Raw genomic sequence first — 20,467 nt, forward strand, 5'->3', positions numbered from 1 at the left:
TGCTTTATTATCAAAACACATATCTGTTCTGGGTAGAACAACTATATAGACAATAAGATTTGCTGCCTCTGCACTGTCAAATTGTCACGTACAGTTTAAATCATAGAGGGACAGCGACACATGTTTGCATTGACTGTTGCTTTTCAAGATTTCCATGACTGTTGCAGAGCTGTGTGGTTTGCATTCACACTGTTATCATCTGCCTTATCTGTGAGGCTTCAGCTAACAAGGGTATTCAGGGTGGGTGATGTGTTTTGTCTGTTTAGATAGATAATTGGGAAGCTCTTGTGATGCGCCACTAGTAAGTTGTGTTCGCACACACACACACACACACACACACAAACACGCAATTACTGCTGCTACGCAGAGGGCTTAGCAAGTAGTAGGCAACTGAATAGATTGTTCTATTATTTCAATTTTATGCATGGTTCTTATTGTTTGTTTTGGGAAAGTGAAACAATCATTTATGAACCCAACTGCATACAGTGCTTTTCATGTTGCGTGGTTTTGCTGCATACTGGGGAGCCCACCAAATACAAGACTTAAAATGAAGCATAAGTCGCAATGGGAATTTCACTGTGCTACAATGCAGCCTAGCGGGGCTGTGCAACCACCGCCTGCCCCATCAAGTGCATCTGCATGCTCTTCATCCTCTGTGACTGTGTGGACAGCAGTCACGCATGCTTTTTCCCATTGAACTTCCACCCTGTTTCCCGTAAGCGGGAGTGTGATTGTCAGGTCGTCACTTGTTTTGTAAGTGAAAACAGATGGTATTGTTGAGCTGTCAGACATCGAGAGAACCACCATTGGATGAAGGAAACATTATAACCACGCCTGCAGCTTCATGAAAGATTGGCTGGACTACCTGCAGTTAATTATTGCGTTCCACAAATGGAAAGGAGTGTAGCATGCACATGTGTTCTACCTTGCTTGGCAGCAAAGGAACAATAACTTAGTGTTCCAATCAATTTTAAGATGGCAGAAAAAGAGTCAGCTCTTTGGGCAAATTAAATAGCGTGGCAAAAGTGGGCAGGTGGGTACAGTGGCCGTGTTCTGTGGGTACCAGGACAGTAAAGGAAGCCTCACTTTCTATCCCTCCTAATGATAAAATGCAGCAATTAATTCCATGAGTTTGCTATGAAAATAGCATAGCAAAATGAGCAGGAGGGTGTAATGCAGAGGTGCTGGAAATTGCTTTGCACCTGTGGGGCACAAATGGAGTACAACAGCCACTTTTTGGATGCCACTAACTTGCAGCATTTTTTGCTATTATTATAGCTAATTAAAAATGAGCAGGAGGGTGTAATGCAGAGGTGCTGGAAATTGCTTGCCACCAGTGGGGCACAAATGGAGTACAACAGCCACTTTTTGGATGCCACTAACTTGCAGCATTTTTTGCTATTATTATAGCTAATTAAAATAGAGCAGGAGGGTGTAATTCAGAGGTGCTGGAAATTGCTTTGCACCTGTGGGGCACAAATGTAGTACAACAGCCACTTTTTGGATGGCACTAACTTGCAGCATTTTTTGCTATTATTATAGTTAATTAAAAATGAGCAGGAGGGTGCAATGCAGAGGTGCTGGAAATAGCTTGGCACCAGTGGGACACTAATAAAGTCCAACAGCCACTAAGTTTTCTCAGTGTTTGCTGTTATAATGGCTTTCTAAAAATGAGTTTGAGGGTGTAATGCAGAGGTGCTGGAAATAGCTTGGCACCAGTGGGACACTAATGGAGTACAACAGCCACTTTTTGGATGCCACTAACTGGCAGCACTCTTTTCAATTAAAATGGCTTTGCAAAAATGTGCAGGAGGGGAGAATGCAGAGGTGCTGGGACTTGCTTGGCACAAGTGCCACAATAATGGAGGACAGCAGCTACTCTTTGGATGGCACTAACTGGCAGCACTCTGCAATTAAAATGGCTTTGCTAAAAAGGGCAGGAGGGTACAGTGGCTGGGTTGTGGGTCAGTGTAGAGGAAAGGAAGCCTCACTTTCTATCCCTTCTAATGGTGAAATGCAGCAAGGAAGTCCCTGAGCTTAGCTACACAGACGCTGTTATCTGTAGCTGTTAAAAACTGTTTCCACGGACCTGACTGTCACCTATGGCTCTGAGTCAGCTGTAATAAGCCCTTAAAAGGGCTGAAAGAAACTTCTATCCCTATTCTGTATAGCGCTGTGTGTAGAGCGTACACAGCAGAATCGGCGAAAGGCACTGTCACCCAGAAGCAGAAGGCAGATAATGGCGTTCTGACGGGCAGATGCCCGTATTTATACTGCAGGGACATGTGACATGGACATCCTATGACACATGCCCTTGCTTGTTTGGCAAAAAGTCCACTTAGCTGTGTGTGTGTCTGGGATTGGCTGACATGCTGGCCCGCCCCACTACACGCGCGCTTAGGGAAGCAAGAACAGAAAAAAAAATTATTATCATTATCCCAGCAGCAGTGATCTGAACGCGCAGTCCCCGCACACTATACACTGAAATTTCATAATAGTGTGAGTCACAGAGTGACTCACACTATTACAGAAAAAAGCCAGCTAGTAATTAGCTTGGCTTTTTGCTGATAGAACTGTCCTCGAACGTAACTCGAGCTAATGAACTTTTAGCAAAAAGCTCGAGTTCTAGTTCGATCTAGAACACCCCCCAAAATCACTCGAACCGTGAACTGGAGAACCGCGAACCACGAACCGCACTCAACTCTACTCATTATATGGTAAAAAATGACCTGCCATCAATATTTCTCAACCTTAATAATATTAGTGATAGTTTGTTTTATTATTTAAGTGATGACAGAAAAAAAAATTGTAGAAAAAAAAAAAACCATTTCTTGCATTGCAAAAGCAGCAAAGTTCATACATTTCTGTGGAGGGTCTGTTTAACAGCCGTAGGCAGAGCTCAGGTCAGCAATCATCTGCTGGCAAAGATGCAGGCTCAGTTCCTGAGAAAATGGCTAATCACTGAATTCTGTTTTTTTTGTTTAGACCTATTGCCATAAATTAAGCACCTGTCAAACCAGTCTGTTTTTAGGCCTCTTTCAAATGTCTGTTTTACATGTATGTGCTCTATCCATGGATTTCACGGAAAGAACATGTATTCATTATTAGAGATGAGCGAACCTGTTCGCTATAGGTGCTCCAATTTCAAATTCGGTATGAGCCTGAGCTTGTTCGTTCAGGCTCGGCAACCCCAAGCCCCTGCTACAAAATTCAGTAATGTTCATTTTTGAGTTTTTTTCTGCCACCGAACGCTGGCCACATTTCAAAAATTACTTTTTAATAGCATTTTCTACTTTTGGATAGGATTGTGGTGCTGTTTTATGTGAGGATGTGTAAAACTGGTGGAGGGGGAGGGGATTCTGAATTGGGAGAAGCCAGATATGTGCAGCGCCAATGATTTTTTTCTCATAACTTTATTTGTGGATGTTGCTGCAGCCAATCATGGCGCAGCAACATCCACAGGGTTCGGACAGAAGGGCTTCTGTGATTGGCTGCATAAGTCACATGTCCAGGTGCCTATAAATCACGTACATGTTGACATGGCTTCATTTTGTGAACACCCCGTTTTTCCCTGAGGAAGCCATCTGGATATGGCGATACGCATGGGGGGGTTTTGCTTTAGGTCTCCACCTCCTCCATGACTGCTTTTTCACCATTGCTCTGTTTGCCTTAATGGGAATTATTTTGCATGCCTCTTTTTCCATCATTGTGATTCTGGTAAAGATTATGGATTTGTATATATTTACTTATATGTAAACCTGCTTTCTTCCATCTTACAAGCTTTTCCATGCCCTATCCTATGGTTGATTGGATTGATATATGTATTTGGGCATTTTTGCATATTGATTATTACATATTAATGTATTAGCCATTTGTCTTTAGGACTGACACTTATATCCTTGGGGTTTTTTGCATGCTATATGATTATGCTTCATTGGTGTTATTGATTGTGTGGCGCCCTGGACTAGCCAGGGGCCACAGGTAACAACACACACACACCCCCACCCCCAGCAGTTTCACAGCAGACATCCCCAGTGAAACTTGATTCCTTTCCTCGGGCTCAGACTGACACACCAGGTGGGCGGAGTCAGGAGATGGAGATGCCCACCCAGGAGTTAGCTGGCCTGAGGCAGGAAGCAAGCCCAGTCAAGTTCAGGCGGAGGAGGAGAGAAGAGGTCTGCAGAGAGGCAGACGCAGACTGGGGTCTAGGATTGGAGCCTAGGGCCCTCGTGCAGCAGAGAGTCAGGCAGACGGTAGTGGCCGTCTGCAGGGAGCCGGGAAGACAGCTGGTGGAACCGTAGGTAGCCGGGGCTGGGCGGTGGCCCACCGGTACCGAACCGGTGAGCCAGCTGGAAGCCGGAGCGCAGGAGGAGCGTGCATGGAAGTGGAAGAAAAAACTTACACCACCAAACTGGGTCAGGGGAGAAACAACAACCGCAGCCGTCTGTGGGCACCCGTCCATCCAGCCGAGTGTTTTACCAAGGACTGTGTCGTGATTACTGGCTGAGTGAGTACCCCGTGCCGTGCGGCACAGCGCTGCCCCTGCGACCCTGCACCTCACCAGGCCCCGTAACCCGCCTGCTACCCATCCACCTACCTCACCGGGCCCCGGGACAACCAACCCCCTACCCACGGAGGGTAGAACTAACATCTAGCTGCTCCATACCATCACTCCCGGGATCCCCATCCAGAGCAGCGGTGGTGTCACAACCTCACCACAACCGTGGGTGGCGTCACGGACAATCTCCCTTACCAAATCCCCTTTTACTGTGGAGCCTGGGATCACAGACCGGGTCACGCCACCGTGATACCCACAGAAGTGACCTCGTGGCCCGGATCTGAGTACCCCCTGATCCACGGGCGACACAATTGCAGTACATGGTCGAAAATCTCTGAGGTGGACACTTCTCAGATGATTATGCTTTATTATAGCAAACCTCTGATGTTTATTGTAACTTCATGTTTTTAGATGTTTTTAAACTATGTTGGTGTTTTTCCTACAATAAACTTTTGAATATTTATTGCCATTATTGTTTTGGTGATCTCCTCATTAGCACACCACCCTTTTCTCCTTTTCATTGTTGCTGCTTTCAGGTGTGCATTTGGAGGATCCCATTTATATTGCCTTAGTGCCCTCAAATTTGTTTTTCAAATTTTGTGAATGTGAAACATTACGGAAGATGCTGCCGCCAGGCCTGCTAGGCAGTCAGCTTAGCTGGGGAAATATGCTAGCTAGTTCAGATAGATAGGAAAGCCATAGTTTACAACAGGGGCATGCATTGTAGGTGAGCTTAGCTACGAGATTAATGCTGCATAGGTCACATAGATGGATAGTTTACAAAAGGGTCATGCAGTGTTCGGAAAGGTGTGTGTATGTGTGCTACATATCAGCACAATTTATGATCAAAAAAAGGATTGATACTTGTAGTACCTGGTAAAGAGTTACCAGTGAAGCATGTAAATAAGTATTGCTACGTATTACTAACTGCTGAAAAGTATGCAAACACAGTTATAGGTCTTGTTACTTGATACTTAGTGCATGGCCTAAAAAAGTATCAAGTGAAGTATCTTAAAAGTGGTTCTTGGCAATTTTAAATTCCTGTTCAAAAATCTGCAAACACAGTTATAGGTATTGTCACTTGAAAGTTCATGGCCTAAAAAAATTCCCAGGGAAGTATCTGGGCAATTGGTTATGGGCAATTGTAATTGCCTGCTGAAAATTATGTACCGCCCCGGGCTTAGCTGCGACCGAGCCGCTCGGATCTGGGCTCGCTGGTGGGTGGCTCGAGCGTTTCCGGACCCGGGGGCCCCGTGGTCCACTTCGATCTGAAAGGGGGGCTGGCGGTTTAGGGGACGTAGGTGTACGGCCGGAGCCATGTTTGAGTTCGTGACGCCACCCACGGGTTGTGGTGAAGGTGGACGGGAGTCCGCTCCCCGGCTTTGTGTGTGTCGAGAGAGCCCTTTTGCCCGCAGGCACTGGCCCATGGGATCTCCCTGCCTGTGCGGTGGCTTTCTTTCCCCCTCGTTGGGCTGTTGTCTTCAGTCGGGACTTTGGGTGGGAAAGGACCAGACCGCAATCAGTTGATTAACTCGGTCCAGTGGCTTCTGAACCTCGTTTCAGGGTTTGAGTACCCCCCCTTTGTGCTCCGGTTTCCGATTCGGTTCCCTGGGTCGGTACCGGCAGGCCACTACCCTGTCCCAACCCCACCATGGTTCCACCGAGCCGTCTTCCTGGCTCATGTAGGCTGAGGCCACCGCTTGCCTCCTAACCATAGGTAACAGGGCTCCAACCCTGGCACCTGTCAGTTAGTTGCAGACCTGACACACAGGCCTGCCTCCTCTACTGCTCTCTCCACTAACAGACTGACGTTTTTCCCGCCTCTGGCCCTCTGAAATCCTCGGTGGACGTGGCCAACCGCCTGGCTCTACCCCCTGGTGTGTCCATCAAGCTCAGAGAGGGGTGATTAGAGTTTAATGGTTGGCTGATGATACCTTTTTAAGGGACAGGTGTTGTGCGGGGCGCTAACTGTGACTACGTGGCTTGTCCAGGGCATCACACTCCCCCTTGGTTAACTACAGACCGTCCGCGGGCTGTCCGACCACCACCGTTTATTTTTGTTGTAACTGGAAAAGATAAAAGAGAACTTGTATACAAGTATACCAACATATTTACATTTACGAATGCTTTTGGATTCATCCCTTATGGGAGGAATTTTTGCTTAAATGTTACCAACATTTTTATTAACCGGGAACAGGACGGGACCGGGTCCTTTCCATTTTGCCCACCCAAGCAAACCTAAACCTTGATGCTGTCTCTAAAAACAGCTCAGCACCCCTTTTCCCCAGTCCAGGAATCGGGTTCAGGTCCGAGTGTTGCCCAACAGGCCGGGTACAAAGTTCCATACCCGGCAGTCTCTCAGAGGCCCCACATCCAGGGGACCCCTGGCCCAGAGGGTTGTCACCGGTCTGCATGGTGACGGGACCTCGGCCTACTTTGCTGCAGGCCCTTCCTCCAACCAGCCTCTCCGGAGACTGTAGGACCTGAAAGGGTGGTCCAGGATTATTTACAACATGTTAACTCTGCTGCCGACGCAGCTTCCTTGGCAACTTTCCCACAGTCCGCCACAGGGCAGCACAGGTCCCCAATGCCACATTCACTCACGATGACACTGTCCATAAAGACCTTGTCTTCCACTGCCTGCAGTGTGGGTACGGTAAATCGGGTTCTGTAACAGAAATTGTCCTCACTCCCGCTTAACTGGCTTGCTGTCCTCCACCAGGGGCTACTACCCCTGATGGCGACTTCTGGGGCTCCAAATGCAGCGGCGTTCAACAAGTCGGGAAGCTTCTCTTTCTCTTCCACCCAGTGTGCTGGATGGCACCTCCCGGGGAACTTAGATACATTCAACAAAGGTATAAGAGTCTATTTTAGCAGGAGCAGGTGCTTTACTTAAAACTTTTTCAACTTTAACTTTTTAACTTCAGGGTTTAACTTATAGATGCGGCTACCATTGCAGGGGACCATGCTGCGCTATCCTTGGCCAGGTTATCGGGATCCCCTTCCAGGTGCAATAGATCCATGGGCTATGGACCTCCATGGGGAATGGCGGCGGGGGCAGCATAAACGGTACCTCGTCCTCAATGAGCTGCACTACTCCGGGCTCACTTGTCACAGTACTGGCGGGTTCCAGCTCCCAGCTGATGAGGGATGAAATGGGGGTCTGCGTGGCTTTGTCGTGGCACGGCATGGTGGATATGACCCCCTGTTCACGGGCCCACACCACGGCAACCATCCTCCTGACCTCCGCCTTCCAGTCAAGCACCTGCTGCAGGGTCTGTGCCCTTACCCGGACGCAGAAACGGCCCAGCTCCCACTCCAACCAGTCAGCGGTTCCCACGGGGAGCACATTCGGGTTGCGGTCCTGCACGTCAAAAGCCACTCTGCCTCTGCCGCTTCTGGGTCCCACCACTCTGGTGATGGGCACCGCTCCACTCGCCTCCCTGAACGCCGACTTCTTCCATCCGCTCCCCCTTGGTCTTTTTGCGGCACTCCCTTCTCCGGCCGGTAAGTTTCGTTTTCCGACCTCCAGCCTTGCTTTACGGCCGTGTTCCCAGGGGGCAGGGCTTCAGCTGTCACGCCATTTCTGCGGAGAGGAAGACTCTGGCGGGAATCTTTGCACCAAAAGATGGTGGCAAGATGGTGGATTTCAGAAATTTTACACCTGATCACCGCTGACTGTTCATACAAGGCGCACTTCAACAGGTGAGTGAATGGGTAAGTATCCTGTTCGTGACGCCAGAAGAGTCGATGTGTACCACCCCGGGCTCGGCTGCGACCAAGCCGCTCGGATCCGGGCTCACTGGTGGGTGGCTCGAGCATCTCCGGACCCGGGGGCCCCGTGGTCCGCTTCGATCTGAAAGGGGGGGCTGACGGTTTAGGGGACGTAGTTGTACGGCCGGAGCCATGTTTGAGTTCGTGATGCCACCCACGGGTTGTGGTGAAGGTGAACACCACCGCTGCTATTGCGGGACACCCGGGGGAGATGTTATGCAGCAAGTTGTTAACCCCTCCGTGGGCAGGGATGGTGGCCCCGGGACCCGTTGGGAGTTGTAGTTTGGTTGGGCGGTGCAGGGAGGTGCGCGGCCAAAGGGCACTGTTGTACTCACGATTAGAAACACACAAGTCTCTGGTAAACCAAATTGATGGTGGTCGGTGCCTGCAGCCGGCTGCGTCAGCTCCCCCCACTCGGTTGGTGGTCTCTGCCTTTCTCCTGCATCGTGTAGTGTAGCTGTGGACTGCCTGCGCTTCAGATTTGATGTTTCTTTGGTGCTTGACGGTCCTGAGGAAGGGAACAGAGCTCCTGAAATGCGTAGACCTATGCCAACAATAAAGACACGTTAATCTGACTTTGAAACAGTGATCATTTGGCGCGGCATTAAACACCCCCCTCTTTTTCTCTCTGTTATGCGCTTCAGCGGCGGGAGTCCGCTCCCCGGCTTTGTGTATGTCGAGAGAGCCCTTTTGCCCACAGATGCTGGCCCGTGGGATCTCTCTGCCTGTGCAGTGGCTTTCTATCCCCCTCGTTGGGCTGTTGTTTTCATTCGGGACTTTGGGTGGGAAAGGACCTATAGTCCAGACCGCAATCAGTTAATAAACTCTGTCCAGTGGCTTCTGGACCTCATTTCAGGGTCTGAGTATCCCCCTTTGTGCTCCGGTTTCCGATTCAGTTCCCCGGGTCGGTACCGGCGGGCCACTACCCTGTCCCAGTCCACCACGGTTCCATCGAGCCGTTTTCCCGGCTCCTGCAGGCTGAGGCCACCGCTTGTCTCTGAGCCAAAGGTACCAGAGCCCCAACCCTGGCATCTGTCAGTTAGTTTCAGACCTGACACACAGGCCTGCCTCCTCTACTGCTCTCTCCACTAACAGACTGACGATTCCCCTGCCTCTGGCCCCCTGAACTCCTCGGCAGGCGTGGCCAACCACCAGGCTCCGCCCTCTGGTGTGTCCATCAAGCTCAGAGAGGGGTGACTAGAGTTTAATGGTTGGCTGATGACCCCTTTTCAAGGGACAGGTGTTGTGCGGGGCGCTAACTGTGACTACCTGGCTAGTCCAGGGCGTCACAATTACGCAAACACATTTATAGGTAGAGGTTTTTAGCCGTGTGTGGCCTAAAACGTTGCTAGGGAACTATCTAATAAGTTGTTCTTGCCAATTTTAATTCCATGGTCAAAATTGTACTAACACAGTTATAGGTATTGTTGTTTGTTTTGCCTGGCCAAATAAAGTGGTAAGGAAGTATCTAAAAACTGTTTCTTTCTAACTGAAATTACAAGCTTTCAATTACCCATTGAAATACATGTCTAGGTACTGTTATTGGTGCCTGCTGAAAATTTTCTATTAAACAAGCTAAAAAGGGCTTCTTGGCACTTTACCATGTTTGCTCCAAATTTCGCAGTGAACAGCCTTTCTATGTAGTGGTACTTTTTAGTACCTTCACAATATTGCCAATTCAGGCAGTAACTAAATCATTTATCTTTTGTATCAGGTATCTGACAGGTGTGAGTTTAGGGTTGGGAAACATCTGTTTCAAAGGGGAACGGTACATTAACCATGAGTGGTAAATCATGACGAGGTTGTCGTGGAAGGGGAAATAGGCGGGGTGTTGGGGGTGTATGTGTGGGAAGTTACACCTTACTCCATCCTCTCTCAGCACAGCAGCCAGCCTTCGGTCCAGCAGTTTTGGTCACATAAAAGACCATTTGCTCCCATACATGGCAAAGCAAAGTGGTTGAACTTCACCATATCGAAACCTTTGGATACGCAAATGCTGCCTTTCTGCTTGGTGGATACAGATGTTTTTCAAAACCTAATGGCCAATGCAGTCACCCAGTACCAGTTGCCCAGTCGCCATTACTTCTCTAATAAAGCTGTGCCTGCCCTTCACCATCATGTCGCAGCCCAGATTACCTTTTCCTTGAAAACCTCTGTGATTCACAGGGTGAATTTCCCCATTGACACCTGGACGAGCAAGCATGGCCAGGGGCGTTACATCTTGCTGACTGTGCACTGGGTTACTCTGGTTGCTATGTGGGCAGCCGGGGAAGGGGCTGCTTCCCAAGTTTTGAAATATCCAGGGGTTTCAGGACAAATTTCTTGATCTACCGCTTCCCCTTCATATTCCACGACCTTGTCTAGGTACTCCACCTGTGCCTTCAACATCTCTCTTAATGTAACATGCCTTCAGAGAGGGCAGAAAGAATCTAGTCTCACAGCTGCAAAGTTGTGGACCGCTATCCGGGCCGAGTTTGACCAATATCTGTCTCCACTGAATCTGGAGTCAGGAAAGGCCATTTGCGACAATGGTCTGAACCTGTTAACGGCCCTTCACCTGGGCGACATCCCACATGTGCCTTGCAGGGTTCACATTCTGAACCTGGTTGTCCAGAAATTTATAGCCCCCTATCCCGGGCTGAATGCACTGCTGCACAAGGCATGGTTGGTGTGTGCTCACTTCTGCCATTCGCACCCGACAGCTAATCGACTTGCAACGCTCCGAAAGACTTTTGGCCTACCGGCTAACCGATTGATATGCAATGTGCTGAAATGGTGGAATTCTACTCTGCACATGTTGCAGCAACTGTAGCAGCAACAACAAACCCTGGTTCACTATGCATGTTACATAACCTTGGACAACGCAGTACGGATGTGGGGCAAATCACGTTTGCGTGTGGTGCAAACTACATTTGTTAGTGAGCATAAATTAATGACCTCTGCACCCTCCTACATAGCTTCAAAATGGCTGCAAAGATGGTTAACACTGACGATGCCATCATCAGCCTCACTATTCCGCTTATCTACATGATGGAGCACACTTGGAACAATTTGCAGGAAGAAGTGGGGTCCCAGAGGAAAAGGAGGAAACAGAAGAGTATGAGGAAGGCATACTATTTCCTGTAAGGTCCAGACAGTCGTCACAGAGATGGGTGTCATGGGAAGGTAGAATACATCGACCGAGGTGGCTCATGGTAACAGACAAAGTGATAGTGAAGGCGCAGTAGCCAAAGAACAAATGGAGGAGGAAAAGGTAATATGAGCAGAAAACTCCGGAGACATAGAATATATTAATCCCGTGTCTGCTGTCTAGGGTTGGTGGGAGGGGATGGAGGAGGCAAACTTGAGCATTACCCTGCTACCAATACAACATGAACTTGGACCACATGGAAGCGACCGACACATGTGCGCCTTCTTGCTTCGCTATTTGCAACATGATGTCCGTATCGTTACTATTAGAAATAGTGCTGACTACTGGGTTTCCACTCTGTTAGATCCACGCTACATGACTTAATTTAGCAAGATGCTTCCACCCCTGGAAAGGAACACGTGGATGCTAGAGTATCGAAACAAACTTGTAGACCATCTTAACAGTACTTTTACACAAGTCAGCAGTGAGGCACAAAGCATGAATCGCAGTTCTAGAATTCCAACTACGGGAATGTTGCTTCGTCAACACACAGAAGCATTAGCAACAACAATTTAAGTGCCAGAACCAATTTCTGTGATTTGTGGTACACATTATTCACACCATAGCATGCACCAGCAGAACAGAGCAGAAGTCTGACACATAGTGAACGACTGGAGAGGATGGTGCTGGAGTATTTAGAGCTCAACATCAATGCTATAAGGGGGGGATTGGACCCTTTTGCATTTTGGTCTTCAAAAATGGAAGAGTGGCCTGAGCTTGCCAGTCACGCCTTAGAAGTTTTGCCTGCCCTGCAGTCTCTCAGAACGTGACTTCAGTGTTGCTGGCAGTGTATTGACTGATAAGCAAATCCGGTTGTTTCCTCAAAGCGCAGACCACTAAATTGTGGATGTCTGGTGACTTTGCTACTCTAGTTTCAGGCTGTGCAGACTTGGCGATGGTGTACTGCCAAGTTTCTGTGAGGAAAAGGCCTACGCTTGTCTGTCATGCATGTCTAAATTGTTAACATTTAAATGCCAGACCACAACTTGTGTGTTGCATGGACCGTACCTCCCTGCTGTTTTAACACCCTTTGAGAAGGGGAGCATTTCAAGGTACTGTACAGCTGTCTGCCTGAAAGGAATTAGAGTGTTGAGAATCCAAAATGGGTCTGAAACCTATGTCTTGTGGGTAGTGTCAGGCTTCTGGGAGGGACAGGTCTACACCGGTCACTGTAGCATGTCTTTACTTTTCAAATAAAAATGACTGCCCACATTCAGTGTGTGGCATGTGTGGTGCCCCTGAGGTTTCAGTTGCCATAGGGTGCGGCACCTCACCAGAAGTGCAGTATTCATCCTGGGTAAGGAGGTAGTCATTGCTGGTAAACCACCACAGTGCACCAAAACACATAGTTAGTTGCCCTTCCACTGGGAGTGGGTTAGGGTAGGGTCATTTGGACGGTCACCACAAGGTATGGGACCTTCCAACCACTAGTTCAGCAACCCCGGTGGTGGAGATACATAAGGGGGAGGAAGGACACACACACAGAGATTGAGTCAGTAACAGTTAGTGAGCAACAGGGAACAAGTGAGACGTGGGGCGAACACGGTCGCTGAGGGGAGAGCTGCGCCATAGCATCCTCAGGATCGAGTGCACAGAACAGGGTGCGGAGCCCTAGGCTGGTGGGTACGGCATGTCCCGCTAGCAGAATCTGCCGGGCAGAGGAATTCAAATCTTCTGCCCCACACAAAGTACCTGGGGCATAGCAACATATAGAGCCAGCAGTCATGACAAAAGAGCGACACCAATAACAGACTTGCGCTGCCTGCCATACGGGACAAGGAATGAAGCCAATCCAAGGACTCAGGTCCCAGCGTAGCTTCAAGCCGTAGGGACTCACACAACACAGTGAAAGTAGGAAGGACTTATAGAAAGAAAGACCGGTTCTGGCCTCCGAACTATCCGGGACCGGCTGGCGCCCATGAGAGCGGAGTCCGGTAGTCCCATCTCAGTGAGTAAATAACGTTGATTGCAATCCCTGTGTCGCTCCCTTTCTTCACCGCCTCTGACCCTGCGCTCTGTCAAAAGATTACTACTACTCCCAACCTCCCTGTGGGCCTGAGCTCTGTCTGTGGAGAGCTGTACCAATCTAGCTGCACTACCGTCGGCCCTCAAAGGAAACTTCTTGCAGCGGCAGCTTCTATTATAGCCGCACACCACAGGTGGTGTCGAGAATAACTACTATCCCCATCATCATACCCTCATTTATTGACACCGCCGGGGTCACGGAACTGGGCTTAGCTGCTGTGACATCCCAACCCCCCTACACTGGCTCGGTGACGAGTATCCCCCCAGACCCCATGAGCGCGTCAACTTGGCATCACGAACAGGATATCGTGCCCACAACTGCAGGTAATGTGCTCTTACAGACTGTATGTTTTAACTATAGCACACTGGCGGCCATTAAAGAAAAAACAGTGGTCTGGGTGTATCTGCCCTTCATGGGCTCGTTGGCAGTTTGGCGCCAACAGCTATACCCGCTCCCTTCAGCAAATGACCAAAAACAAAGCTCACCCAAAAGCCCAGAGGTCTTGTCTCACGAAAAAGCGGAAGAGGATAAGATAACTGGGCAGTCAGCAGAAGATCACTGAAAAGCGAGCAGCAAGCGGAGCTATCTGCAGCGCAGGGTGAGAAAGTGGCGTCCCCAGGCTGTCCTGGAGGCGATCGGTGCCGCTGACGGTGATGTATGCAGACTACCTACAAGAGGAGGTGGAGCGGCTGAGCCGGAGGCTGACGGAGATGCAAATGGACGCCATCCAGCACTGGCAGACATCCATGATGGGAGCAGTGGCGGAATTGCGTGCCCACTAGCAGAAGGCGACGCTGATCCCGGAGGAGGCAGAGACCGGTACCGAGGTAGTTACAGATCCCGTTTCCCCGGTGACTGGTGACATCCTGCCCATCCCCCTGCTCCCGACCCTGTCCCAGCAGCTGACGATGTGCAACTGCCTTTTGTAACAGCCCCGACCAGTGAACTGGATCATCCCTTGGCCACAGGTGGAACCCCAGTGGGACCGCTGGTTGAGCCTCCAGCCAAGGCCAGTGGTCGAGCTCTGCTATGTGTGGCTTGGGTCGACTACTGCCCACCCATGTCACCCACTACCGTACCTGGAGTGCGGAGGACGTCACCAGCATGGCGTCGAGCAGCAACTACGAGGCTTGCCAGGATATTATCACCAAGCTGGCAGCCGAGGAAGAACAATGCCAGGTCCACTGGGAGGTGATTGAGACTCAAAACATGGCTGAAAAACAGCGGTTCTGGAAGGCCCGTCCATGTGCCCGGGGACCGCTGAGGCGGGGAGTGGTCATCCGGTTCAACCTAGAGAAAGGATGGGGCTTCATCTCTGAGCCGGGACTGTCCAAAGAAATCTTTGTCTCTCAGCAGGATGTTGACGCCCATCTGGACCAGGGACTTCTGGGCCACGACATCTATCCTGGAGACGCGGTCGTCTACACCCGGCACAAAGGTGAGCGGGGCTGGTACACCCTGGTGTGGGGCTGTGCCGTCCAGAGGTGGCTGCTCTGGTGCGAAGACACATCCCGGTGCCCTGCCAAGGGCCCACTCCAGCCCGTAATATTCGAACTATTGACAAATGTACCCAGACCTATGGAGAGAGCTTTGGGAAGCCCACCTGCCTGGAGTATGCCTACCCATAGTAAAAAGTACAGAAGAGCAATGTAAATAGTTGATCTGAATATTAATAATGCTGCATAAGTTTTTTTTTCTCTTCTTCTTAAAGTGATAAGTGTGTTGAAATGGATGCCTGGGCCACTGGACTAGGTGTGGCCAGGACTACCATGTAAATAATTAGCACCTGTTGTGCTCCCTACAAAAATTAATATGACCACAGAATCTTAAAACCTGTCGCGCGTGCAGAAGTAATGAAGAGTGGTCTGGAATGCTCTGAAGCATGCCCAGAGCCTACATTGGGGGTTTGAGGCAATTCTACCATATTGTTGTCTTCTAAAAAAATTGTTGCACTTGCTTGGAACAATGCAAGGTGTAAAAGCAAATGTTTTATTGTCTTTTATAGTACCAAGAGTTTTATATGTCTTAATGTAGAAAATGTAAGAGTTTGTAATGTTCAAGAAACAATGCCTCCCATAAAGGGAAGAAAAGTTAATGTTTTACAGCAACACAAAGTTTTGCAGTCATAACCATTGTATTGTTTTTTTTCCAGCCTGCGGACGTGCTGGGATTCGCTGTGGGGAAGTGTGGCATCCCTGAGGCTTCAGTCGCCACAGGGTACTGCACCTCACCAGGGGTGCAGTATTCATCCCGGGTAAGGAGGAGGTCATTGCCAGTAAACCACCACAATTCACCAAAACACACAGTTAGTTGTCCTTCCACTGGGACTGGGTTAGGGTAGGGTCATTTGGACTGTCCCCACAAGGTATGGGACCTCCCAACCACTAGTTCAGCAACCCAGGGGGTGGAGGTACTCAATGGGGAGTAGGGACACACACACAGACTTTGAGTCACTAACAGTTAGTCATCAACAGGGAACAAGTGAGACGTGGGGAGAACACGTTCGCTGAGGGGAGAGTTGCTCCATAGTTCCTTCAGGACTGAGCGCGCAGAACAGGGTGCGGAGCCCTTGGCTGGTGGGCACTGCATATCCCGCCTGCAGAATCTGCCGGGCAGAGGATTTCAAATCTTTTGGCCCACACAAGGTGCTCGGAGCACAGCAACATATAGAGCCAGGAGTCATGAGTCGTGACAAAGGAGCACCAGTAACGGACTCCTGCTGCCTGCCATATGGGACAAGGAACGGAGCCAATCCAAGGACTCGGTCCCCAGCGTAGCTTCAAGCCATAGGGACTCACACAACATAGCGCAAGTAGGAAGGACACACAGAAAGAAACACCAGTTCTGGCCTCTGAACTATCCGGGACTGGCTGGAGCCCATGACAGCGGAGTCCGGTAGTCCAAAGGCGGTGACATCTCAGTAAAGAACTTTGATTGCAACCCCTGTGTCGCTCCCTTTCTTCACCACCTCTGACCCTGCGCTCCGCCAAAAGATTTCTACTACTCCCAACCTCCCTGTGGCTGTGGACCTAAGCTCTGCCTGTGGAGAGCTGTACCAACCTAGCTGCACTACCATTGGCCCTAAGAGAAAACGTCTTGCAGCGGCGGCTTCTATTATAGCCGCACACCACAGGTGGTGCTACAAATAATTACTATCCCCATCATCATCCCCCCATTTATTGACACCGCTGGGGTCACGGAACAGGGCCTAGCTGCTGTGACATCCCAACCCCCTACACTGGCCCGGTGACGAGTAACCCCCCAGACCCCGTGGGCGCGTCACATGGACCGTACCTCCCTGCTGTTTTAAGACCCTATGGAGAGGAGGGCAATTGATTCTACTATGTTACTGTATGCTTTAAAGGATTTAGAATATCGAGACTCCAAAATAGATCTGAAACGTATGTCTTGTGGGTAGTGCCAGGCTTCTGGGGGCAAGAGGCCTACACCGGTCTCTGTAGCATGTCTTCGTTTTTCAAATTAAAATGCTAGCCTACAGCCTGTGTGTTGCATGGACCGTATCTTCCTGCTGTTTTAACGCCCTATGGGGAGGTGGCAATTGATGCTACTATACTAATGTATGCCTGAAAGGAATTTTATGATTTCTTTTATCATGTTTTGTGAACAATACAAACATTAACAAACCGTAAAAATATAAAACCATCTTTAAAAATGCTCTGTAAAACTTTTTATTTTTAACACTGTTGACGTAAATATCTTTCAAAACAAGAATAATGGTTTCTCCAAACATAGACTAAGATCTTAAGAGATGGGGTACAAACCTTGTGGAATGTTGCTTTTAGAATGTATAAGGGTTATAGCCAGATGGATCACACATGGTCAATGGATCAGACATGCCAGCAGGATCATTACCAAAAGAAACAGGAGCCTGAAAAGTAGGTGCCATAGAATATGATGGCCAAACAGGGGCTGCTGCTTATTTGGGGTTTGGAGGCGGAGCCTAAAAATTATTGTTGTTTTGTTCAGCAATACCCTGCAGGTTATTTGACAGAAAACACGGATTATTCATCAGCTGTGGCATACCCACTTCTCCCACCACAGTGATCTGTTGCCCCATAGGTTGCAGCCCTTGTTCTTCCATCTACTTCTCCTTCCTTTCCACATCTACTATAGAAGTGAATATGACGTCAGGAATATCCAGCTGCTCCTCTCTCTGTACTTTGGTGACTGAGTTTGATAAATGGCTAGCTCCACTAAACTTGGAGCTAAGGAAGGCCATACGTGATTAGGGTTCAAGCCAAGTGGCAGCACTACGGCTGGGCGACACTCCGTCTGGGTGACATTACATATGCACTGCATGGATCAACCAGGGGCGTAACTACCGCGGTTGCAGAAGTCGCGACTGCGACCAGGCCCGCGGACGCTCTGCAGATCAGCAGCCAGCTCCTTTCTGTGAGAGGAGCTGTGCTGATCTGGCGCAGATCACGCGGCTGCAATATGAAATTGTGTCGCCACTGACACCGAGCCCCCTGCCCGATGTCAGTGGCGGCACCGGGCCCCCGTCATCGCGCACAGCAACAATGAAGCGTGGAGCGACCCGAGCAGCTCCACATTCCATCATTCTCCCCCTGTGCCTGTGCGGTGACAGCACTCCTGTGCGACTGCTGTGCTGAGAGCACAGAGCGCAGGATGGGAGGACACCGACCGTAGTAGCAGGGGAACAAGGAGAGGTGAGGACGGAGCAGCAGTGGAACAGGAGAGAGGTAAGAACTTGTTGTTTTTTTGTTTGTTAAATCAGTGTGTACACGGTGGCCAGAGGCTATAAGGGGCTGCATTATACATGGAGCATGAGCGGTTGCATTATACATGGAACATGGGGGGCTGCCTGCATTATACATGGAGCATGGGGGCTGCATTATACATTTAGCATGGGGGCAATTTCTATGGCAATATTATGTCCTGGATGTACTGCTGCAGAAGGCACGTTCACTGCTTGCTCACTTTTTCACATTAAAATGCTAGCCCACTGGCCTGTGTGTTGCATGGACCATAACTCCCTGTTCTATTAAAGCCTTATGGGGAAGGGGGGCAATTGATGCTACTCTACCCCTTTGTCCCTGGAAGGATTTTTAATGTTGACACTCAAAATTGCGTGTGAAACTTATGTCTTGTGGGTAGTACCAGGCTTCTGTGACCAAGATGCTTAGACCATTCACTGTAGCACATCTTCCTTTTCTATTTCTAATGCCAGACCACAGGCCTGTGTGTTGCATGGACCGTACCTCCCTGCTCTTTTAAAGCCTTATGGGGTAGGGGGAAAATTAATGCTACTGTACATCTCTTTCCCTGGAAGGATTTTTCATGTCAAGACTCCAAAATGGGTGTGAAACTTATGTCTTGTGGGTAGTACCAGGCTTCTGTGACCAAGAGGCCTACATCGGTCACTGTAGCATTTCTTCCTTTTCCTAATTCTAATGCTGGCACACAGGCTTGTGTGTTGCATATGTGACGCCCTGGCCTATCAGGTTGTCACAGGGTATTGTGCAATTTGTCCTTCTAAACAATATCCACATCCTCCTTGGTTACGGGTCCCTGGCCTTTGGTGTTACTAAGAACAAGCTAATCAAAATCCTAGGAACACTCTGCACCACACCCACCAGACACACCAATGGGTAGCCTGAAGGGAATAGGGCCACTTACTTGGGGGATTTGTTAGAGAGGGTCAGGAGTGTCAGGAGCAGAAAGTTGTGGAGTGACTCTCAAGAGGAGAGGTCACGAGACAGTTGAGAGAAGCGTAGCATTAAAGGAGGTTGGGAGAAGGGCTCCTTGAGAATACTAGGTGGCAGATGTTGGTCTGGGCCTGATAAGGAGCTGGAACCCCAGTCGCAGGGGATCGTGACATGAGGCACGGAACTGCCGAGGAGGGCAGCCGGCGGCCTTGTGCCATTGTGAAGCCCCGCAAGTATTGTGTCGGTGCATTACCTTCAGGGACTCCACGTAGCTGGATCTTGTCACAGGTAGGAGATCTTCTTTTAGGATTGTCGTGACGCCACTCTCAGAATTGCGGTCAGTGGGGACCGCCACTGCAGGTTAAGGGATGCCTGGGGCTGATGGTGGGTGCAGCCAGTTGTAATAGCCTCCTGAGAGTGAGGCAAGCCCCAGGGCCCTGTGTAGGTGTGTAGAACCACAAGGCGAAGAATAACTCCACACAAGCAGAATGTCTTTCAGGGGTTTTACTCACTGTTGATGGCAGGGTGAGTAACCCGGGCGTAGCTGGGATGAACCAGGCTGGAACCAGGTATCCTTCAGGCTGACTGATGAGGGTGGCTACCGACTCGCCTTCCTTAGCCCTTCTGTGGTTTGTGGTAACCCCGACTTTTAGTCCCTATGGGGGTCACCCAGGGAAGTAGCTGCTCCCCTCGTTTGTTTGCCGTTTGCTTGTCGCCTGGACCAGATCACTCCAGCTGCTTGCCTCCTGTGAACTATGGGCCCTAACTGTGGCTACGTGGCTGCGGCTTTTGTGGTGTTGTGGCGTGGGCTTTAAGGGCCCCACACCGGCAGGTTTAGCAAGGAAAGGTGGATCTATCCCCACACCGGGATCTGCCGCCCGTTTGGGCCTGGTACTCCCTGACAGTCTCCGTACTTTCCACTACGCGGCTCTCTCTCCAGCTGTGTGTGGTGTTCGGGCAGCACTACCAGGTGACCGTTCTCCCCCGTCGGTAGTCACTGCGCGGACGCTGTTAGACTGCAACAGCTCCAGGGTCTGCTTCTGCTCTTCCTGAGCTGCACACTAAACTGGCTCACTCGTGGGACCTGCACTGCTGCTCCTGTCTGAGCTCCACTTCCATGCTCCTCACTCCTCCACACTCTGCTTCAGACTGTTTACTCCTCCTTCTCTTTTCCCTTTGTGCCTGCCTACGTCACCTAGCAACCAGGCTCTCTACCATACCCCTTGAGT

The sequence above is a fragment of the Anomaloglossus baeobatrachus genome, chromosome 7 (genome assembly GCF_048569485.1).
Source record: "Anomaloglossus baeobatrachus isolate aAnoBae1 chromosome 7, aAnoBae1.hap1, whole genome shotgun sequence".
In the NCBI taxonomy this organism is placed as follows: Eukaryota; Metazoa; Chordata; class Amphibia; order Anura; family Aromobatidae; genus Anomaloglossus; species Anomaloglossus baeobatrachus.